Source organism: Vigna radiata, chromosome 2 (assembly GCF_000741045.1).
Source record: "Vigna radiata var. radiata cultivar VC1973A chromosome 2, Vradiata_ver6, whole genome shotgun sequence".
Taxonomy (NCBI): Eukaryota; Viridiplantae; Streptophyta; class Magnoliopsida; order Fabales; family Fabaceae; genus Vigna; species Vigna radiata.
Window position 1 is genome coordinate 19,402,469 of NC_028352.1, and position 25,490 is coordinate 19,427,958.

A 25,490-nucleotide genomic window follows, 5' to 3' on the forward strand; every position below is an offset into this window, starting at 1 on the left:
CCCTCCTCTCTTGGTGTAGAAAAGAAGCCTACCTGTTTTCCAACAGGAGGAAATCAGGGTGTACATCATGCAAAGATGGGCAAAAAACAGGACTAAGATATAGTCCTTTACAGGATCAATTTGTCAAAAAATCCAGCCTAGATTTAAAAAGGAATCCCAATCAACCAAGAACTGGATTCCTAGGTAAACTTTCTTCTCAACTTCTGACTTGTAATCTAAACTTTGTTCGTTTTTCTTAACTTTTTTTAGTTGTATCTAAATTTTGTTCATTTTTCTTAAAATTTGTTCATAGTTGGTCAGGAAATAAATTGTTTGAAGTGAGACACGTCACCCACAGTGGAGACAAAATTGTTATAAACATAGACGACTTGTCATGCTGCTGCGGGAGATGGAGCATCACAGGAATCCCATGTTGTCACTCCTTAGGCGCAATGAAGCTTTTGAATATTGGATGGAGAACAGTTCAGTCCAAGTTTATTTATGAAGTCCACCTATGAAGAAACATATGCATCAATCCTATACCCCATCAACGGCAACAACATGTGGGACCTACAACCATATCCAGATGTCATGCCGATGGGTGTCCCGGCCCATACAAATTTGATTGCATATAAGAAATGCAGTATATCTAGGGAATGACCCCTAGGTCGTCTCCCAAAGACCAATTTTGCAGTTCGAGAATCGAGTCTAACATGAAGGGGGGGTTTTGAAAGGTTTTTGCAAGGAGAATTAAACTAAACTAAAACTGGAAATTAAATACAACCAAAGATAATTGAAAATGTTGAAACAAAGGAACAAAACATGAAGACCGAACGGTCCCAAAGATGACCGAACAATTCTACATTGAGATCGAACGATCTCTAAAACAAGTGAGTAAATTTGAAATGCAGGAAGATAAAGAAGCCGAATAAAATAGACAACATTAAAGTAAGAGAAATTGCTAAACAATGCAATAAACAAATTCCTAAACATAATTAAAGCTATTAAAATGCAATGATAAGCTAAACAAGGAAATCGTATTGTATTTCAATCATGGAAATTGTAAAACAAAGTCAGCAAGCATCATGGCGTGACAACATCTAAAAGCAAGCAAAGTAATAAATAAAAATAAATGCTCTGATGGATGAAACCTAATTGGACCGTGAACCATGTGCAACTCCAAAATAAATCACTTAAAATTTATCTATCACCGTGCCTTCTTCCAAAACCAATGAAAGTAATATGTAAGAGTGTCAAAGAATAAAAAGAAATGAAAATGTGGCTCAAGCATGAGATAAAAACGAGACATGTACTTCCAAAATTAATTCCCTTATAAACCATAGTCTGCTACCATTCTAATCACAGTTTCTCATCATGTTTAAAAGCAAAACTCAACGTGTAAAGGCTGATGCTGGATGCAATAACCTCAAAAATCATATGTGCTCATTGCAAAACAATAATGAATGTGCCTTCCAGCAGCACCATCCAACCTAACATGATAAATTCTCTACCCGTATCCGTCCATGTGTGTGGCTGCTCTCCTAGGAATGAAGATGTAATATCTTCCCTCTCTCTAGTGGCGGTTGACAGGTCCTAGGAATCTATCCTAGGGTAACGTGTGGTTCTTTTTTTCAGCAGCTGCCAGCTTGGGCCGTGAAGATGGACGTGGATGCATGGACGTTGCTGCTAGGCTCTTACTGGATTCTTCTTTCCATGTGCGTGAAGTCTGGTGGATGCAAAGTTGCTGGACATCCAGAATGTGGGTCGCTGTACCCCCCATCACGTGAATGTTGCTCTTCTGCTGGACGTGCTGCCTTTTGTGTAGGATGGACTTCTTTTTTTTTTTATGTGCATCATCTTTGCTGAATAAAGAAACATGTTGGATGTGTAGCCCAAGTAATTCATTTGTAAAATCTTGTAGCAGCTTAGGCCATGCCTTCTGTAAGCATTTGCATGCTTGTGGGCCGTAAAGTGCATCTTGCCTTGCTTTGAAGTCCAAGTGATTTAGCTATGTGCCTTCTTAACAATCGTGACACCACAAAACTTTTTCTAATATTCCTCTCACATGCCTTATTGATGCTCCTTTTGTTGCCACCACGTGCTCATGGACGTGTGCTCTCAAGTGGAAGAATATAATGACCTCTCTTCTCCACAACATGTCATGGCTTGTGCTTCCTTTTCTATTCAATGTAATTGAAACCTTGCTATCTCTGGGTCGTGAGCTTCTGGATGAAGAATTGAGTGAGTGGAGTGCAGCTGCCTCTTTTATTGAATCTGTGTAGTCCGATTGTGGGCCGCTTGCCTTGCTTGACCGTGCATCCAAAGACGTGACACCACACTCCTATTGTGAGCTTTTCTAATTAAACGAAGGTGACGCAAATAGCAACAGCAGCAACTCCCTTAGGTGGGCTAACACTCCTTCATTTAATCAATTGCTCTTTATCCTAGCCCATCTCCATGTGCACCCCCAAATTCAACATGTTGCACAATTTTCTAATGAGTCCAAAATAAATCCTTTGGGCTGAATTGAAATTTCTCATTTAACCTCCAAATTTCCCAAACTATATTTCCAAAATTTTCTCTGCAATTAAAAAAGCAAATAATTGGCTGAGAAAATTCAAATTAATTAATATTAGAATTTCCAGTCAAATTAAGCACAATTAGCAAAAACGGGAAAATAACGGACAATTAAGCACAATTCCTTGATTAATTCTAGCGTAGTAAACTAAGTGAAATCAATAAAATATCGACTCATCAAAATAGACCACACTTAGTCTTTTGCACTCGTGGGAAAAATCAAGACGCAAAACAGGGAACAGTTCAACGGACATTAGGGAATTGACACAGACTCAGCAGACAGAATTACAGTCCTCAAGAAATCTGGACAAAGAACGGAGGTAGACAACATCCAACAGAGAATCAAAGAAAGCAGATACTCAGAGAAATCATCCAAGCAATTCAAAGCATGACAAAATGATCAATCCGCTTAAACGGTGAATGAAAAGCAACAGAACCTCATAGATGCACACTATCAATGTTTCTCTCAAGTGTCTAGGCTAAACAACGTCAACTCAATGCACTCAAGAAAGCAAACACAACAGACTTGGCAAGCCTCTAATATCAACATTCAAACACATATGCATGTTCAAATCAAAAGGTCTTTTATGGATGGGATGGGGCCAAGGGTAAGGGAGGATAAATATGGATGAGAAGCTACAAACCAAAGGAAATAAAGGAGCAATGGGGAACAAGTGTAAACACATTCAAATCACACCCAAAACCTCTAATTCAATCCTCTTCTTGACTCCACCATTCACACAATTTTTTTCTCATTTTCTTCTGTATTTTTTTTTTCATCTTGTCTATTTTCTTTTCTCTCTATTCAGAACACAACTCTAAGAGACAAGACATACACTACATATTTACAAAAACAAAAACAAGAAGAGGAACCAACTAGCCAATTCATCTGAATCTCCCAAGAGACCACACTTATTCCCAAAACAATTCCAAAGCTCCAAAATTCCCTAAGGTTAAGGTAATTATGGTTTTTCACTTAGGGCTGTTACCAATAAGGAGTATTGGTAAAACCTGAAGATGTGTTTTGATGATGCTGCAACTTGTAGATTTTGGATGTAGTAAGAAAATATTTAAAAAGCAACTTGTAGATTTTGGATGTAGTAGGAAAATATTAAACCTTGTAATTTTTACTGGAATAATCGATTATGGACAAGCTATAATCGATTATCCCTTTCATTTTGTACTAGAATAATCGATTATCATGAAGCAATAATCGATTATCACAAGTCATACTTGGATAATCGATTATCACTTCATATAATCGATTATCACTTTTTGAAAACTCTGTAACGGACTTGAATAATCGATTATCACTTACAATAATCGATTATTCATGGTAGTTGGGAGCTGACCTTTGGCATTCAGTGTACTCTGCTATATATTTGTAAACTTCAGAAGTAACGTTTTTGAACTAACAAAGCTTAATAGAACATTGTGTGTCAGAGGAACGTGCTCAGAAACTTTGTTCATTGTTCCCTTGCTTGGTCTCGTGAAAGGAGAGGCTCGCGTATCGTGTGTCGATAGTCAGAGCAGACTCTCTTCGAGTTAGCAAGGTGCTCTGCCAGGTCTTGTGAAAGGAGAAGCTCGCGAATCTTGTGTCGATTGCCGGAGCGGTTCTCTTCAAGTTTGTAGAGTGGTCTTCTTCCGGTTCGCTCATCGAAGGAAGGTTCTTTTATATTTTGTTCACTTAATTGTGATCTGTAAGATTGTTATTAGTGGAACTGTTAATCACTCTTTACAGTGATTAACGACTGGACGTAGATTCTGTTGAATCGAACCAGTATAAAAATACTTGTGTGATTTTTCTATTCCCTACACTCATTTTACTTTACGCATATTAACTGTTTGATTAATTTTCTGAAAGAAAATTACTTTTGCAAAAAAGGACCAACTTCATTTTAACAGTGACCATACACGTTTTCCGCTTACTCTAAGTTTTAATTCCGCTGCGTTATACTCTTCGAAAAATACCCCCTCCAATACCAACAATTGGTATCAAAGCTTGCTTTAATAGTTTTTCAAAATATTTGCGAAAATGGCCGGTCACAATCAAAACCTTGTATATGCTGAGGGTGCTTCCATTAACAGACCTCCACTGTTTACTGGTGATAACTATGCTTTTTGGAAAGTAAGAATGGAAATTTTTATGGGGTCTGTTGATAGAGGCATCTGGGAAGCTATACAAAATGGTCCTTATATTCCTATGAACTGTGATAACTATGCTTAGGTTAGTCAGGTTGGTCATTAATAAAATTGCATTATTTCCTTGAGATTCCTGAACTGTGATTGTGTTTGCCACTCTGACTTGGTTAAAATCAAATCTGTATTTGCACTGGCAATTGGGTATACACTTAGTTGCCCAGTTGGTGTTGAGTCTTCTCTTAGTTGATGAAACTGCATGGTGTAAATTAGATTTGACGTTAACATTGCGTTCACTTAGTCCGCTTTTATGAAAACATAATCAGTTTGCGCTTAGTTGATTAATTGTGTTGGATTAGAGGTTTGAGTCGGCTTTATTTTGTTGATCTGTGACAAGAAGCATTATAATTAAGTTAATGACCAACCATTTTCAGTTTGTTTAGGAAATTGTTTTTAGATCTGTGTTTGCATTTTTGTTTGCGTCAGTATTTTGATTTTTTTTTCTGCATTCAAAAATCCTTCACAACCCCCCCCCACTTCGTGTGAGACCTAATGCTCGAACCACAGTTTGGTCCTTGAGAGACGACCTAGGAGTCACTTCCTAGTCTATACTGCATTCTTTGAAGCTCATTAAATTTTGCATGGGGTGCGACCTCCATCAACTCGTCTAGCTGCCTCTTCTCCTCCACAATACTTCTTGTAGTATGCTGCATCTATGACCTTCCTAGGCCTCTCAAATGATGGAGTAGAGGTATCTACGCCAACCTGCTGGCACAAATGCGTGATCAGGGAAGGATGACCAAGTGGTGCCTTGCTGCTCACAATAGTGGTACAACTCTGGATCTCATTGGCGATGACCTCACCAATGTTCACATTCAGACCTCTCAGCATGCAATAAATAAAAATAGTCCTATGAACTGTAATATCTGAAACATGGGAGCAGGGTTGGATGTTAGCATGGGTGATACCATCCAATATTTGCCCAGAGGTGTCAGGTCAACTCTCTTGATGTGGATGGCCACACCATTCGGGTTCCTGTGGAAATGTCCTCTAGGCACACAGAGTACACTCTCAATGTCTTCAAACTCTGTGTCCTCCTTCACATTCAGTGAATACTGACACTGCTTATCAACCCACTCAGTACCCAAGAAGCTATTAATTGTTTCAGAGCCATATCTAATGATCTTCTCTCGAACATAGCTTGTATAACTATCCATGTTAACCCTTGATGGACTGTCGTGGCCCATACAAATTTGATTGCATATTAGAAATGCAGTATAGCTAGGGAATGACCCCTAGGTCGTCTCTCAAGGAACAATTTTGCGGTTCGAGAATCGAGTCTAACACGAAAAGGGGGGGTTGAAAGTGTGTTGCAAAATTTAACGATATCAATATAAAGACACAGATGCAAACAATCCAATTTGAGCTAGCATGGTAATTAAACTAACACCATTAAAAACCTTAGACAACATTTAAATATCAAACATTGTTATCAATTAATTAGCAAACACAGTTAAAAATAATTAAATGCAAAACTAACTTAAACACATGAAGACAACTCAACCTACTAATTAAACTAAGTGAAAACAAGAGAAATTAACAAGCCTATTTTACTTCTAGTAAATTAAGTGACCCAATATGAAATTAAAAAATAAATTAAAAGTCCAAATGGCCTAAGGAAACCTCTTGGCCGTGAGTCATGTTTCAACAAGTCAAACTTCAATTTCCACCTTCAATAAGCCACCAAAATGTGTTGACTTCTTGTCCCATGTGCACCATTCTTCAAGGAAATAAGCATGTGCCTTAAACACACAATAAAACCATGTTTTCCTCCCTTCCCATGCAGCAAAAACGTGATTGTACACACCAAGGCACAAAAAAAGCGAACTACCAAGTGGAAATGCCAAAAACTGCTTCAAACCAAAGGTTAAATGTAAGATACTTTGGGTGCTCCAACCAAGATGCCATGTAAGCAAAGTCAAAGGAAATTAAACACCAAAAACCTCCATTCTCAAGAGTGATTCTCGGCAGCAACAAGGAGAAGACAAAAACCAAAAAAGGAAATCTTCTTTCTATGAAAATTGTCTCATATTGTGCTTGTCCAAAAAAAAATTAAATGCACCCTTTTCTCTCACTTCCAATCTCAATTTCGGTTTTCTTTCCTCTCAACCACCACCCAAAGCTTTCTTCTCTTCACATTACCAAGAATGAACCCCAAGAAACCAAAGTTTAAGTTGCAAATGAGCACAAGAACAATAAACCCCAAACTTCTACTCATCAACCCAACTTTAACACTACCATTTCTTCAAGTTTCTTTGCAAAAACGAAAATAATATCTTAGCCATTCAACTCAAGCAATGTCCAGCCCCAATAACATCATCAAACTCTGGTTTCAAACATCAAAACCGAAATATGGAAGAAAAGAGCCAAACCCACAACACCCACACAACACCTTAAGCTCTCTTTAACCCAAAACTCACATAGAACCTCATTTTCATCAACCAACCAACCATAATGCAAAGAAAAACGTGAGGAACAGCAGTAAAGGAGAGGAAAAACAAAACTATAAAGTCACTCAAACCCAAGAATCACCATTGAAATGCAAAGAAAAGCTTAAAAGCTCAAGCTTCAAACATCAAAAACAAGCAAATGGAAGAAGGAATGAAAGGATTTTCACCACCAATGAGTTAAGACAGCCAAGATTAAAGCAAGAGAAGAATAAAATCTGCAACTTTGTTCATTCAAATAGCCAAAACCGAAAATCCCATGGCAAGCTCCAAGAGAGAGTCTTCATACATGACAACCTAGAAGAAATGAAGCAAAAACCGTGAGCTATGGAAGTGTTGGTGTGTGGCTCGGTTTTCCCACCCCATTTGACCAAGAGTTTTTAATTTTGGTGGGTTCCACACACTACAAGTCAGCCCTAAAGGGATGCAACATGGCCCCAACAATTGGTTTTTACAAAAATGCCCCCTAAAGGGGTCCAAAACACCTAATTCTAATTAAGGGCTTCTAGAAAACGAAATTACAACTTAATTAAAATGGAAGTGACTAAATGTTGAGTCTTGAATGATCACGCCACCATCCCTAATGCTCCAAATGATGTTTCCCAAAATTTCCCTGCAACCAAAATACACTTAATCAGCTNAGAAAACCCAAATTAGCACAATTACGAATTTCCGACCAAATTAAGCAGAATTCGGAAAACGGGTAAATAACAGACAATTAAACAAAATTCCCTGGTTTATTTAAGTGCAATAAACTAAATATAGTTCAAGAAATAACCACTCATCAACCCTCATTGGCAAAGCATTTGTATAAAATTCCTTTACCACTGCAATGTTGGCAGGTGCAGGGTGTGTGGCCAACTTTTCCCAATTTCTACTCTTTAACTCCTCACCAAACGTTGGAGTCAAGTCTGGGATCCATGCTGCTTTTCTTTCCGTCAAGAGGCGCCTATCTTGGACAGTTACATGGTGTTGCTCATGCCTCCTAGAGAGGAATCTATTGGAGTAAAACCTCTCTGGTTCTTTCCTCTTATTCCCCATGGTATTAACTCTTTTTCCAGATGCGGATGCCATTCCTACATCAAAAACAATGAAAATGACCAAAGAATTCACCATTAAGGGTTAACACACCATAAAATAAACCTCAAATCATCACTGTCCAGCGTTGAGGGTAGAACAGGGTCACTCAACGTCACCTGCACAACACAATTTGACAAAATAAACATTTTTCCAGGCCACCGCTCAGTGGCAGCTCACCTCTCAGTGGTGGCGGCGACGGTTTTACCAAACCTAGCTTGGACACTCTAAATCTCCACCCAAATGCCAATTTCACAGTTCAAGCCCAAAATCAAACATTTTAATCGGTGCAAATCGTTTTTATTTCATCAATTTATGCATAAAAATCAAAAGACCTAATTTATCATGCTTCTACACATATGTCAATCAAATTCCTATTTTGGAAAACCTAAAATAAAAAATGTAAGACTTACTTGAGTAGAGAGACTTTGGATGCTTGCAAAATGCTCCTTGGATGACAATGAATGATCCCCAAATGCAATGATCACTCAAAACCCAAAAATTTGATGGTAAATTGATGCAAAAGTGATGAACAAAGGTTTTTTTAGTGAGTAGGTAATGGGAAGAATGAAGAGAAACTCTTAAAAAGCTCTTGAGAGTGCAAAGGAAGAGTGAAAGTTGAAAAGTGGTGCTTAGGTGAACCCTAAGGGGTATTTAAAATATGCAGATGGGCCTCCAACACTGAGATGTATTAGAAAGCCCAAAACCACTCTACAACGCCACCGCTCAGTACTGGGCTACCATTGAGCGGTAGGCGCGGTTTTGAAATCCTCCCGTTTTTGGATCACCTGAGAATTATCTAACCTGTATCACTCAATTTCAACTCTCAATTTTATCTTTTTATGTAATTCCCCTCTGATATGCAACAGATAAATCCTAAAATGCCACTAGAACAAAGTTAACAATAAAGATAAACAATCAACTGAGTTGCCTCCCAGATAGCGCTTGTTTAACGTCACGAGCCTGACCCAAACCTTTCTAACACTTATCAAGTAGTGCCAATCTTATTAACATCGATTAGTAGGTGTACCTTTTGTATCCTTCAGTGAATACATAATCAACCTAGCATCCCTAAGTAGATGCTCAAACACTCATTAGTAGGTGTTGATATTCCTTTTTTCTTGATATTCTTTTCTTTTTCTTGTTTCTATTGAATTTCTTCAGAAAGTTGAGAACACCAAGCACCTGTTTCCATGTCCCAATCATAGGAACTTTAATCTCCAATTTCTTGAAGATTTCCATATATCTCCAAAGTTTCTTTTCCTTCCTATGATATTTCTTTTGATGAGGAAGAGATTTTTCATATGATCTTTTCTTCTTTCCTCTCTTCCTCTTTTTCTCACTCTTCTCCTCCCTCAACTTTTGTCTTTTTCTTTTCTCTTACTTTCCTTTTTTTTCACATTTTTTCTCTTTTTTTCTTTTTTTACTTTTTTCTTTATTTTCACGCATTTTCTCTATTTTTCTTTTCTATCAACCATTTCTTTTTCTTTTTCCTCATCTTTTTCTTCTTCACTTAACTTTTTTGTCTTCATCTCCTCATCAACAACCTTATCACTTTCAAAGATAATGGCTTCACACTCCTCCTTAAGGTTAACTTCAGTACTAACCCTAAAATCATCCAGAGATGCAGTCACGCAACCCAATTCTGTCTCGTTCCTTTTACATCTTGTGCCATTACATTCTGAATAGGAGATGGTATTATGCATCACTTATTGGAATGTCTCTTCACAACTTTCTGATGGAGATGGTTGCTGCCAATGTTGTTTAATTTCCTCCAGCCAATGTTGTTCAATTTCCTCCTCTACCTCTTCAAGTGAAGGGGAATATTGCTGCCTTTGACGTTCTACTTCTTCGAGTGAAGGAGAATATTGCTTCCTTTGACGTTGTCGTAACTACTCCAAACTTTTGATGTAAGATATATTCATACCCATCATCCACTGAAGAAGTTTGTCAAAATTTGTGCTCTCCTTGAGTGGAGTAATTTGTTGCTCGGCAACTTGCCCAAATTGGCTTTGATCCATGTCTGAGTGAGGTTCCCACCAGTGGTTGAATTCATCTTGGTAAAGTTGAGTGCCCATATAGTCAAATTCTTGTCCAAATTGCATCCTGCAAACATTAGGCACAAAACCCTAACAAACATTTATTAGAACAAAAGTAAAAATAAACAAAAAAAAATCAAATCAAATTCATTCAAAAATCACACTACTAGAAAAGTTAAACCAATGAGTCCCCGACAACGGCGCCAAAAACTTGTTAACACCCTGGCAAGTGTACTAGATCGTATCAAGTAATAAAGAGACGGTAAGTCCGAATATCGTTTCCCAAGGGACTCTTAGGCCTAATCGCTTATATGAATTGATTTCTTATGACATGATAAAGATTAAATTTAAGGTTTGTAATGAAAATACTAAAAAAAACATGCAAATGAAAAAGCTTGATCAATTGAAAGATAAAGATATGCATGAATGATGTTGTTGGGGTTTACGATTTCATCTTAATCCACTCTCCTATATATATTATTCTTATTAAATTCAACTTTGTTACCAATGTCATGCAACTTTCTAATTTACTCTAAACTCGATGTCTCGGCGAAGAGAGCCTAATCCTAATTACTAGATTAGTATGTCTAGTCTCCCTAGTAATTAGTCATGCATTTCAGTGTACAGAAGCTTAAAGCATTTGACCGTCCTATTCCTCTGTCTAGGTAATATTTCATAATCAAGAGAATTCCCCTCATGTGTAGATTCCCCCGTATGTGTCCATATCGACAAAATCAAAGATCATGACATTGAATGAGTTAAACGATGAAAGCTTGAAGTATAGAGAAGAAAACCCAAACTATTGATAACACCAAGCATATGAATAAAATAAGAACTTCGATATAAGAGAGTTTCAAAAGGATTACATCATTCCCCAACAACAAAGGGTTTAGTTCACCATTGACATGGTGAAACTATTTCCTAACAACTATATGAATTGAATGAAAAGAATGAAAGAGATAACCCTAGAATTGAAAGATTGGAGCTTTGGCATCCAAAATTTGCCTTCAAGGACTGAGAATGGGTGTTTCTGCGTCTTTTCTCTGCCAAAAGATAACCCTAAGGGTCGCTCAAATCTATTTATAAACTATGAAAAATTACAGAAAATAGGCCCAAGCCCAACTACAACGCTCAACGCTGGTTTCACTGTTAAACGGTAGGTGCGACATTCAAGTAGGACGCTCAGCGTCCACAGCCACGCGTTTGGCAGTGTTGTCAATGAGAAGGCCAACGCTCAACACTGGATCCGGCGCTCAGCGGTGTGCGCGACATTAACTTTTCCCCTCAGCGTTGGCGCTTAAGCGTTTGGTAATGACTCTTTTCACAAGGTTGACGCTCAGCGCTGAAACTAGCGCTGAGTGATGGCTACTATTCTTCCTTTGCACCTTTTTTCATCCTTCCTTGAGTCCAACTCCTTTCTTCTTCATTCTCCATTATTCAATTATTGTCTAACCTTGTCAAAATAAGGAAAACCAAGCATAATACCTCTAAAACCACCTTTGACTCTCTTTTAACCTAACTAAAGCAATTTGCATGATTTCAAGCTAATTTCTAAGTCATAAAGTGTGTATTTTGTATAAAAATCAAGTATGAAAATAACGGTTTTTAAACCGTTCTGCCAGCCATTGCCAGTTGAAGAACAAGTTGAATGTGAATTCTTCATTTCATTCTCCATTGTGCATCCACTCGAACAACATCTTTCTGGATGAGACACAAGCCCTAAATCCGAATATTCCCCCAATTTTGATTTTTCTTTCCCAATTGCAGAGACAAAGAATGTTTCAGCAAAAAGAACAATATAATTTTCCATCTTTGTCTTTTCTTTACTTAATTTCTACAAAAATTATAATATATTTAATTAATTCTTTAATTCTACAATTTAAAAAATCTAATTCACACACGTTTTTTTTGACACGTGTGTTAAAAATGCAGTGTCACCAGGCCATGTGACACACTGATTAACACCGTTTGATGAAATTGACGGAAAGGGTTTATTTGCATCAAATTAACAAAATTAAGGAACCAATTGAGACGCCAAAAAAGAAAGGGACCTATTTGAAATTATGGACGAAAATAGGAACCTATTGAAACATTAAACCTTTAATTTATTATTTTAATAATCTTATTTTACATTTGTGAAAAATATAAATATTAATACAAATTAATAAATAATCAATTATATATAATCGATTGTAGTAGAAAATACTTTATTATATATTTCTTCGTATATCTTGAAAGACAGCAATTAAATTTAAAGTTGCTTTTTACTTTTTTTTTAGTAATTTTTTTTAGTTCGCACAAATATATTTGGGAAATAAAATTATCCTAAAAGATTGCATGAGTGTTAAATATAATTTAGTTGTAAACTTTCACCAGAAATTATGTATTTTTTAAAATGTAAAATTAAGTGTTATTATCACGTCTAATTAGTTAAAAGTTATGTGATTTATTTAACTTAAACGAGTTTTTGTTACTAATTCAAAATGTACTTTCATCAGTGGTAAAAATTTTAACTATAATTAATTGATAATTTACTTTGATTAATTAACTTTTAATTTAGTTAGGAGATTTAAGAATAGATTTGATTGAGAATGTACTTTGGTTGAATTCATTATGAGTAATCTAGAAAGGTCTTACTTTTGATTAAGAATCTACTTTGATTAATTGTAAAATCATCCTCAAATTAATTAAGAATTTACTTTAATTAATTTGAAACTCGAACAATAATCAATTGAACAATAACCTATGGATAACCGATGTTGAGTTTATCTTGGAAAAACAGTGGAATTAGCCTATTTCATTATAATTGTTTCTAAGTTTTCTATTTCTCCTTCAATTAAACTTAAACATTCTCCAAATATTAATTTCATTAGCATAGTTTTTCATTCTTATTTTTAAGCATTGCGTAGCATTTACTAACCTTTCATATTCTCCATAAGAATCAAGTATTGAAAAGCAATTTCGTATTCATTCAGAAACGACTCAAGGTTACTTTAACCCTATCTAGTTTTTTGACTACTAACTTGGCAATAATGAAGTTGCCTTGTAAAGTAATTTTAATTTGATAACTTCAATGATAACGTATTAGTTGCATAACATTATAATTCCTAAAGTGGGTTTACAATGGGGCATACACCTTTATTTATAGAAGGTGTCTCCAAAGTAGAGTAATACCCTAAAATGATATCTTGCAGTAAACCATAAAAGTCCTATCCTGGTGAAGGAGAGCTTGACATGTGACACTCTAACTTTTAGAAAAATTCTCTACTCCTAAAGTGTCAGGTGGAAATTCCGACTTTTCCCACGTGGCACTCCTAAAATAAATGGGCAGGTAAAGCGTCAGGGAATAGACTGCGATTCTTTGGGGAAACAACGGCCAATTCCCTAACCTGAAAAAATTTTAAATATTTAAGAGAATAGGCCTCGGTTAGAGGGGAACCACGACATAAAACTCAAATTCTGACTTTTCGCACGTAGCACTCCTATAATAAATGGGCAGGTAGAGTTTTAGGGAATAAATTGCGATTCTTAGGGGAACAACAGCCTATTCCCTAATATGAACAAATTTTAAATATTTAAGAGAATAGTCCTCGGTTAGGCGGGGAATTGCAACATAAAGTGTGAAAAAAATTTCAAAATTGCCATTTCAGATCAATTTTAATTTTTTTTTATGAGAATAGGCCTCGATCAAGTTGGGAACTGAGGCCGTATGCGTTCTATTACCCCAGTTTTCTAATGAGCCGAGGTAGTAACTATTAATTAGGTTAAAAAAATACAGAACAGTTTCGTCTTCCTCCCTCGAAAGCTCTCCCCCCAACTGAAAAGCTCTCCTTCATCAGTTTTGAAGCATTATTGTGTCATCGCCGTGGTTTGTTCATTTTTTTTTCGCGGTTTGGGTTGTTTAGATAAGTTTTTTGATTATTTTCTTGCATTTTTTATTATTTTGGATGATGAGACTTACGTTTTGTTGTATTTGTGTGTAGGTATTGTGATTTTGCTGCGTTCCAAAACTTGGGTAGTCGTATCTTCTCTGTTCTTTGCTCCTTTTTCACGCTCTCAGGTTCTTATTATTTTGTTTATTAAAATTTTTTTGTAAATTTTTAATTTTTTGTATGTTGAATATATGTAATTATGTGTGATTGAATGTTTGAATTGATCATTTGAATGCTTATTAATTGTATGATTGTATGACTGAATTGATTGCATGATTGAATTGATTTAATATGTAAAATTGTATAATTGAAATTTTGTAATATTTAGGAATGCATAGAAATTGGATTAATTTACCCCCGGTATGGAATTTTACTTTGCACTTAAAGTTTATATGTTATTGATGTCAAAACTTATCTTACTTTTCCATGTAACAACAGACGCATGCACAGGAGAAGATTCGTTTATTTGAGGACGACCGTTTTTGTGCATTGTAGTAACTTGCTGACATCATGTGAAATAAGCCTTTGGAGGTTGAATATGATGCTAATGTATTTGGGAGAGACTCTTAGGTCCCAATATACCTGCATAGCCATGATGTCAGAGAGCTTGCGTCGGGAACAAAAGAGTTGAATATTACATTAGTTCAACTATGGATGATGTAAGTAAAGGAGCAATTATTTATATAAAATTGATTTATATATCAAGTATACTTATATCAAAGGTAATTTTTGATTTTAGGTATATGTTTGGTATCAGTAACAACTTGGGGTACAATGATGACTATGGGTTCATTAATCTCTAAATCATTCATGAAACAAATGATTTTGATGAGATCACAACATATCTCACAAGAAGATTTGCAAGCGGGAATAAAATACATTTTATTCCTTATATATCTGGGTAAGTGAACTTTGTTAACATAATAAAGTTCCATATGTGATTTTAATATATAATAATTAAGTTATTATGAATTTCAGACACCATTGACAACTACTTGTTATTTCTGTATAGGAGAGCTATGTTTTGTGGTTCTGCTCATTGCACAAGTTTCCTCCCACAGATTTTAGACAAGCAGTTGATTGGTAAGAACCTCAATGTTTGGACTTTCTTTGTTATATAAATGAATGCTATTTTTTTTTATATATATAGTTCTATTTCAGCAAGTATGATTTTGGTTGGGAGATCAATTGCTAACATTAGAAAGCTTGCATTGATTGCTCTCAAGGTTTGACATATGCTAAAAGCCATACTTTCTTATAGTTGTTTTGTTTTAATGATTTTAACTAACTATTTACAACTGTGATGACATATTGTAGTGTAACATACAAAATGGGTCATATAAGCGCGAGTACTATGTAATGTATTGGAGGACCCACATTATTCGTGCCCATATCATAAGAGGCTAGGAAACGGTAATATTTAAATTTAATGAATTTTGATTTTCTCCAACATTTGGAATTCATATACACTAATTAATATCAATTGTCTTGTGTAGAGATTCAAGACTCCTACTCTTATTCCTGAGAAGCCACTAACATTCCTGAGGAAAGCAATTGCAAAACATTTAGTTAGATTATATAATAGTTCATAGTTATTAGATTTAAAATACATTAGAACATGTTATTTATAGTTATTACATTATGTGATGTAAATATTGACTATTGTGTTTAATCTATGTTGTTATGGAATTGTTTGATATGCAAGTCTGTTTTTATGATAGTGTATGTCACAAAAACAGACCTGTTACTAAAAAACATTGCAGGAGAATAGGTCGCGGTTGTCACCAAAATTGAGGTTGAGAGCCTACCTATGGTTTCGGTTCAACCACAATCGAGGCCAAAGGTTACACAAAATTTTAAATAAAAAAGGTTTTGACCACGGTTCAAGAAAGAACCACTGTCATATCCCAGGATTATTACCCCGGTTGGAACCGCGACCTAAAGTCCTAGACCTTTTTACCTCACCCGTATATGTCGCGGTTCTAAAACCGAGACCTATATTAAAAAACAACCACGATTGTTTTCCTTCACTGCATTAATGATGACCCATATTATTTATATTATAAATACAATATTTTATGTGTATATTCAACATAAAAAGATTAATCTCATACATAGTTTTTATTATATTTAATATTTAGAAATATTTTTATACCAAATAATTATGCATATGCATGTTGTATCATGTTGTATCAATTATCTTATCTTGTAGTATAGGTTAAATTTGTAACAACTCAATTCTTATTTAGAAAATTATATATTATAGAAAAAATTATTGCAAGTTATATACCAATTGCCCATAAAAGAACTAGGTAGACAAGTCACACTTAAATCATAATATTTAAATTTTTATTTTCTGAAATAAAATAAAAAAATGTATTCAATTTTAACTACTGGATCCAGCTATACATACTTGATTTTGTAAAAAGTGTATTAAAAAATGAAATAGTATGAAAGTGGACCTCGTTGCAATTATTCTATCCTCGTTGCATCACATGGAAACAAAAAGTTCATTTTTTGAAACGGAAGGTTCCATGCAATAAAGAGATGGTCGTGGTCTGCATTTGCATGCAAAGAAACAGGAACAATTATGAATGATAATTATGTACACATAGCAGTAGCTGATGAGGAAAGAATACAGGGATGGGAGGGACAGGGATTGAATGCGTAGAGGTATCATATTATCAGGCTACGTGTAATCTCTACACTGAATATGGCATTATGCAAATACGACACACTAGGATGAAGATGGTTTTTAAGGTTAAAAACAATGATACCAAATATCAACCTACTTTTCGTAGATATTTAATTTATACTCTAAAAATACATAATGAGTTGAATGTGGAAAGTTGAGTAATATTTAAGAAAAGAAAATTCATAAATATTAAATCTTCAGTTAATGTGATGTAATTTTATTTTTATTTTTTTGAGAAATTTTGCTTTATAAGTGATAAATTTTAAAAATTTCTAAACACTTGTCAACAGGATAATGGTTGTTTTAGTGTTTAGCTGATATGAAAATAAGTATATTCAACTATAAAAAAAACCTATTTGTAATTAGGATTAGAAAAAGTATATTGAAATACAAAAGTGAAACAAATATATCTTATTATAATAGAAACCTGTGATTAAACTCAACTCATTTTAAAAAACTGTTTAGAAATCAAAATATGTTAAAAGTGATATATAAAAAAACAAAACCCATAAAATTAAAGATTAATGTTTTATATGAAAAGTTATCAAATATAATTAATTCGTAACTCAGGTTCCAAATCTCCCTCTCTATCCAAATAAAAATTTCTCCACAAGTCATGCCGATGACGGTGTTTTAAATGGATTCCTAACATTTGCAATGGAATGGCAAATGCTGAACAGATAAAGATGGGTTTGATACATGTAAGTGGACATAAAAGTCAAAACACTTTTGTCTTCTTCTCTTGCCTTAGCCACTACCCTCCTTCTACTACTAAATGCCAAACACTCCTCTCCAAACAACTCTCTCAAGCCTTATCTTTGTCCAAATATATTTTTCAGCAAACTTTTAGGATTTGTGACAGCCCTTAGGAAACATGATCACCCTCATCATCACACCCTATTACACCACTTTTCACACAACATATAATATTATTTGGTTTTCATTCAAAGTGCAAATAATTGAAAATTGGACTTGGAACCTTTATCGCAATGAATAATGTTGTTGTGAAGCTCTACTTAATTAAGCTCGGCAAGTTGAAGATGTTCCCCAATTCCACGCGTGCAAGTTGAAATCTCGCATAAGGACAAAAGAGATCAAAGATTTTCCATGGAAATATGGTGGTGCAACATTGGGTGGAATTCACAGTGAGAAAAAGAAAATTGAATCACATCGATGCCGGCCAAGTAGGGCACCATTATTAACTACATTATGAGAATCTCGAATTCAGCATTAAACCCAGAGGGAGAAAACGACCACATATTTGAGAATCTTCTTCGGAAAAGATAGAAAAGACCTCTTTCATTTTCTTATTTCGTGCATCCCCCTCTTCTTCACCAATCTACTACCAGTTACGCAAAATAACAAAATGGAAAAAATCTCATAGTTAACTTTAACACGTGCTTGTTACAATAAATCTTATTAAACTGTGGATATATATATATAGAGAGGGAGAGAGAGAGGGAGAGAGAGAGAGTTAACAATTATATTACTTGAAAAGATCTGATACACTTGCCAGAGTGTTAACAAGTTTTTGGTACCATTGCCGGGGACTCGAGGTTTAACTTTTTCAAGTAGTGTGAATTGACTGAAATTTGACTTGCTTCTAATTATTGTTTATATATATTTTTGTTTTATTTTTCCTTTAAAAGTGCTTTTAAGGTTTTTGTTTCTTGTGTATGTAAGAAGCAATACACACTAGGAGTAAGAAGAACCAACAACCTATTCTTGAAGGGCTATCAGACAGGATAGGAAGGAAAATTAGACATCCTTCACGTGAAAATTTTCCCTCTCCTGAAAGACTTTTGCAATCTTCCCTAGAGACTTTTGCACAGGTCATAGAGGAAATGGTGGACCAACCTCCTCCAAGACGCACATTAGCGGACGCATCAAACACGATGGGTCCTTTGCACTTCAACAGTATAGCCATGCCAGTAGATAATGCAACAAACATGGTGATGAACCCTGCACTCATCAAGCTAGTATAGAGCAACCAATTTCACGGGTTGTCAAATGAGAATCCCTATGATCATTTGACTACTTTTAGTGAAATCTGCAATACCGTCAATATGAACGGAGTTTCTGATGACAGGGTCAAACTCAGCTTGTTTCCTTTCCTTCTTGGAGGAAACGCTAAAGCATGGTTGCATTCATTCCCAAAAGGTACTTTCAGAAATTGGGAGGCTGTGACAACACAATTTGTTAATAAATTCTTTCCACAGACAAAGATCAATCAAGGGAAGCTGGAAATTTCTTCATTCAAGCAAGGAATGGAATAGACTCTTGGACAGGCGTGGGGCAGATTTAAAGGCCTGTTGAGGAAAACCCCAGTCCATGGGTTCGATAAGACATCTTACATACTCGCATTCCTTGGAGGTTTGAACATGCAATAAAAAATGATATTGAATGTTGCAGCCAGAGGAGACGTAAGAAGGAAGATTGAGGACGAAACTTATGACTTGATAGAAATTATGGCAGATAATAAAGAAACGCATGGTGCACATGTTGATGTTGTTGAAGAAGTTTCGATGTTACAAAATAAAATTGTGTCGAGGGAGCAAAACAATATAATCACTTAGCAGTTGGAAATAGTGACAAAAACATTATCTGATTTATCGCATGCAGTTATAGAAGCTTCAATAGTCCCACAACATCCTCATTTCATGCCTATACAAAGGAGTGCAGAATCGGAAGAAATTTTTCAGAGAATTATGAATAGAAGTGTGTTTGATGTTGATTGTGTGGAGAAAAGTAATGTGGAAGAAGCATGTGAGATTGTTACTAGAAGTGGGAGAATATTAAAGGAAAGAAAGGTTGAGAAAAAAGAAAAAGAAAAAGAATGTGTTGAAGAAAAGAGTGATCAGAGGGAGGAATGTGAGATAGAGAAAAATATGATGAACAAAAATCAGGAAAAGGAGGCTGTAAAATTTAAAGAGAAAGAGTACGAAAAACCACTGTCGTACCCAAAGATATATTCTAGAAAGGAGAGAGAAAAGCAGTTTGAGCATTTTATGGAGATTTTCAAGAAATTGGAAATAACTATACCATTCTCTGAGGCACTTCAGCAAATACCATCGTACAAAGTTTTTAAAGGAACTCATTACGAAAAAAAGGAAGTATATTGAAAAGGAAACGATTGAGGTGTAAGGGAATTCCAGTGCCATCATACAAAGGTCATTACCTCCTAAATTACAAGATCGAGGGAGCTTCACTATTCCATGTACTATTGGAGAGTTAAAGGTTGGGAAAGCTTTGATTGATCTAGGAGCTAGTATAAATCTGATGCCTCTTTCTATGTTCAAAAAGATTAGAGGATTGGAGATCAAACCAACAAGAATGGTTCTTCAATTAGCAGATAGATCTCTCAAATATCCATATGGAGTTGCTGAAGATGTGATAGTCAAGGTTGCTAAATTCTTATTTACAGTGGATTTTGTTATAATGGAGATGGAAGAAAGTGGAGATGCACCTTTGATTCTTGGAAGACCCTTCATGAAGACAGCTAGGATTGTGATTGATGTTGAAAAGGGCAAGCTTAAAGTCCAGGTACAAGATGAAGAGGTGGATTTTGATGTGTTTCAAGCCATGTCACATCGAAAAGATGACAAGTCATGCTTTCAAATAGACATTGTGGAAGAACTATGTATGACGCAAGAAAATAGAGTTCGTAATGCATCCATTTTGGAGAGGACTCTTATTAATGAATGTGAAGATTTGAATGAATAGGAGGATAAAATAAAGCAAGAATGTGTTCAGGATTTTGAGGCAACAAAAGAAATTCCAGCAAAAAAAGCTCTTTTTGAAAAAATTGAGCTTAAAGAAAAAATTCCAGAAAGTAAGGTTGAACTGAAGGAGTTACCACCGCACTTGAGATATGTGTTTTTGGAAGATAATGGAAGAAAGCCAGTCATCATTAGTACTTCATTATCTCCAGAAGAAGAAGAAAAGCTGGTGGGAGTCTTAAAAGCAAACAAAGGTGCTATAGGCTGGTCAATTGCAGATCTCAAAGGTATAAGTCCCACATATTGTATGCATAGAATTCTTATGGAAGATGATTATAGGCCTGTAGCTCAACCGCAAAGGAGACTTCATCTTGTTATGAAAGAAGTTATGCGAAAGGAAGTATTGAAGTTATTGGAAGCAGGAATTATTTATCATATTTTTGATACCAAATGGGTGAGTCCAGTTCAAGTTGTACCAAAGAAAGGGGGCATGATTATCATTCATAATGAAAAGAATGAACTTATTCCTACAAGGACAATTACTGGTTGGCAAATGTGCATTGATTACAGGAGACTAAATACAGTTACCAGGAAAGGTCATTTTCCCTTACCTTTTATGGATCAAATGTTAGAAAGATTGGCTAGAAAAGCTTATTATTGCTTTCTAGAAGGCTACACTAGATATAAACAAATTGTGGTAGACCCTGGAGACCAAGAGGAAACAACTTTTACATGTTCTTTTGGTATATTTGCTTACAAAAAGATGCCATTTGGATTATTTAATGCCCTTGCCGCATTTCAGAGGTGTATGCAAGCAATCTTTGCTGATTTCATGGAGAAAAGCATAAAAGTCTTCATGGACGATTTTTCAATTTTTGGGGATTCTTTTCAAAGATGTTTGATCAACCTGGATGTTGTTCTTAAACGATGTGTTCAAACAAATCTTGTTCTGAATTAGGAGAAATGCCATTTTATGGTTACAGAAGGGATTGTGTTGGGGCACAAAATTTCAGCTAGAGGGATTGAAGTGGATAAGGCAAAAGTGGAGGTTATTGAAAAATTTCCACGAAGAACAAATGTGAAAGGAATTCGAAGTTTCGTAGGTCATGCTGGATTTTATCGACGATTTATCAAGGATTTTTCAAAGATTGCTAAGCCATTGAGTAATTTGCTTGTTAAAGAGAAACCATTTGTAATGAGCCCTGAGTGTTTGCAAGCTTTTAATATTGTGAAGAAAAGATTGATTTCTGCTCTAGTGATTGTAGCTCCAGTCTAGAATAAAGAGTTTGAACTTATGTGTAATGCTAGCGACTATGCCATAGGTGCTGTGTTGAGTCAGACAAGAGAAAAGGTATTTCATGCTATTTACTATGCTAGTAAAGTTTTGAATGAAGCCCAACTGAATTATGCTACTACAGAAAAAGAGTTTTTGGCTATAGTTTATGCATTGGAGAAATTTAGATCTTATTTCATTGAATTTATGGTGATTATTTATACGGATCATGCGACTATAAAGTACTTATTGACAAAACCAGATTCAAAGCCACAGATGATTAGATGGGTGCTTATGTTACAAGAATTTGACATACAGATTCGTGATAAATAGGGAAGTGAAAATTTAATTGCGGATCATTTATCTCGGTTAGTCAATGATGAAGTAACAAGCAAGGAGAAAGAAATCTGGGAGTCGTTTTCAGATGAAACTCTTTTATATATTTAGCAAAGGCCCTGGTTTGCTGATTTAGCTAACTTTAAAGCTGCAGGTGTTATTCCTGAAGAATGTAATTGGTAACAGAAAAAGAAATTTTTATATGATGCCAAACAATTCATTTGGGATGATCCGTATTTATTCAAGATAGAAGCAGATAATCTTTTGAGGAGATGTGTAACGAAGGAAGAAGCAGAAAAGATTTTGTGGCATTGTCATAATGCTCCTTATGCAGGTCATTATAATGGAGAGCGCAATGCCGCAAAAGTTCTGCAAGCAGGATTTTATTGGCCGACTTTGTTTAAAGATGCCCATAATCATGCTCGGAGCTGTGACAAATGTCAAAAGACAGGGTCTATTTCAAGGAGGCATGAGATGCCATTGCAAGGCATTCTGGAAGTTGAAGTTTTTGACTGTTGGGGTATTGATTTTGTTGGACCCTTTCCTCCATCATTCAATAATGAATATATTTTAGTAGCTGTTGATTGTGTGTAAATGGGTTGAAGCTCTAGCATGTCCTAAGAATGATGCTAATACTATGATCAAATTCCTAAAAAGGCAAATCTTTTCACGTTTTGGAACTCCCAAGGTACTCATCATTGATGGGGGATCTCACTTTTGTAATACTTAGCTAGCTAAGGTACTTAAACATTATGGGGTAAAACATAAGGTGGCTGCACCTTATCATCCACAGACGAATGGCCAAGCTGAAGTTTCTAACATGGAGATCAAAAGAATTCTAGAAAAGACTATCACTTTTTCAAGAAAAGATTGGTCACAAAAACTAGATGATGCTCTCTGGACATATAGAAGTGCCATGAAAACTTCTATGGGGTTATCATGTTTTCAGTTGGTTTATGGAAAAGCATGTCACTTGCCAGTTGAGATGGAGCATAAAGCTTTGTGGGCTTTGAAATTTTTAAATTTTGATCCTAATGAAACCCAAAGCAAACGAAGAAATCAGTTGCTAGAACTTGAGGAAATGCGGCTGCATGCATATGATTCATCTAGGAGTTACAAAGACAAGGTGAAATTTTATCATGATAGGAAGCTGATCAAGAGTTGATTATCTAGGGGAGTTGGTGTTACTATTTAACTCACAATTAAAGCTGTTTCTTGGGAAGTTGAAATCAAAATGGTCAGGACCTTTTTTGGTAAAGCGTGTATTCCAAAATGGAGCGGTGGAATTAGAGCATTCAAATGATGATAATCAACAACGGAGCTGGATAGCCAATGGCCAGAGGCTCAAACATTATTTGGGAGGAGATGTGGAACAATTTGCCTTAGTAATGATGTTGGTGGATCCATGAGGTTTGGGTCAGGCTCGTGACGTTAAACAAGCGCTACTAGGAGGCAACCTAGGTTCTCTCTTTCACTTTTTTTTTAGAGTAGGTTGGATTTTTATTTTCAATGTCTATGCTTGGGTTGAATACTTTTCTGAAAATGTTTGACTGAATAACATGCATCATAAGTCTATTCAATGATGATTGGATGTGGATGATAATTGAGTTGTGTTGCATGTTGATATCCAGTGAAAAAGTTCACTAACTATGTGAACAAATGTGTGATGAATTATGATTGTGGTTATGATGCTAAGCAGGGTGTATGAATGAATGATGTGTGAGAAAGCATGTTATGTGAGGTATTGAGCTCCAGAGTTTTCATTGTTGTATGTATTGTTCACAGGAAAACATGAATGATATTTCCTTAATCTGGATGATTGATTGAATTGCAGTTACAGTTTTGGGAGGATTTAAAGTGAACAATGCAAAAGAAAAGGGATGATTGTTCCCCTTGAAATTGTCTCTTAAGCTCCATATGTTTTCACCAAAATAAAAACTATCCTAAATTTTGGTGATGGTTCTAAGCTTTAGATTTGAGTGCTATATGGTGTGGTTACTCTAAGTGAATTACTTTTTTGATAGGCCACAATAGGACTTCCATAATTTCATATTGCAAAAATATCATATCAATAAAAATGGCAAATGACATCGGATACATAAATTAGGAAAATATTTTAAAGTAAGGGAATACTTGAATTTGAGTTAGATATCTTTTCTAATCCAAGGAAAAGACATTCAAAGTTTAGGATAGTGTTGGACAATTGGTTTCAAATTTTCAGTGATTTTTAAAGAAAATGTTGGAACCACTATTCAAATAAAGCTAAAAATACTTATTGTTGCAATAAATGAAAGAAAGGGTAACTAAAGTGAAACCTGTATGCGTGGCCTGGAAAATAACTTCTCTGGACTCCCCTGCTCCAAGCTCTATTACCTGTGTTGTAGGTGAGAAAGCATACTCCTAGAAAATAAGACAGTAATATAAACTAAATAGCACACAAGCAGAAAATTACTCATAATTTAGAACAAGCATGACAAGGTGACCAATTCAATCTAAAAAAAAACACATGAAGATTCTAGATAAGCAAAAAAGTTATCAAACATGACAATGATGCACATATACAATGCGTAAGTATAAGAGACACATACAGAATCAGTAAAAGAATAATCAAACATGAAGAGCCTTTTTTCTTATGAATTAATGGATTCTGAGTTTTTACTACTTATCTTCTTCTCACATTGTATAATTTACTATTATTATGTACTTTTTTATTTTCTTTAAGTTAAATAACACTTAGTTTCACTTTCATATGGAGATTTGGTAAAATGGGAAGTTGAAATTGAGATTTATTGAAACAAAATTAACATCGATTCTTAATTATAATTAAGGATTGCGTTGAATAATGGCTCATTGACATCAGGTAGTTGTGATTAATTGATTTGATTTGATGAGAACACAATATTCCACTCCAGTATAACTGGTCGAGTCCAATGTTTCTTTCTTTGTGTTTTCTTGTGAGCTACAACTAATTATTATTATATATAATTGATGTTGAAGAAATAATTAAGCAAAAAGGTAATGATCAGTGAAAGTGGAGCTTCAAAGCCATGCTTGTTTTTTTGAGATGCATGTGTTACACTCATATATCTTAGTGCTGGTCAATTCAAATTTTCTACCTTGAATCCTGTAAGAGAGTTGGAACTGTAATAACCTGCACCATTCTCATTCTCTCAAGAACATTTTATTGACTTTTAACGTACAAATTAAATAACTCTTA

The 25,490-nt window shown here is 35.2% G+C and overlaps 1 pseudogene; it reads left to right on the forward strand.

The window, feature by feature from the left end:
• Positions 1-23,682, forward strand: part of LOC106753018 — a 135,533-nt pseudogene extending 111,851 nt beyond the window's left edge.
• Positions 23,683-25,490: the final 1,808 nt, after the last annotated feature.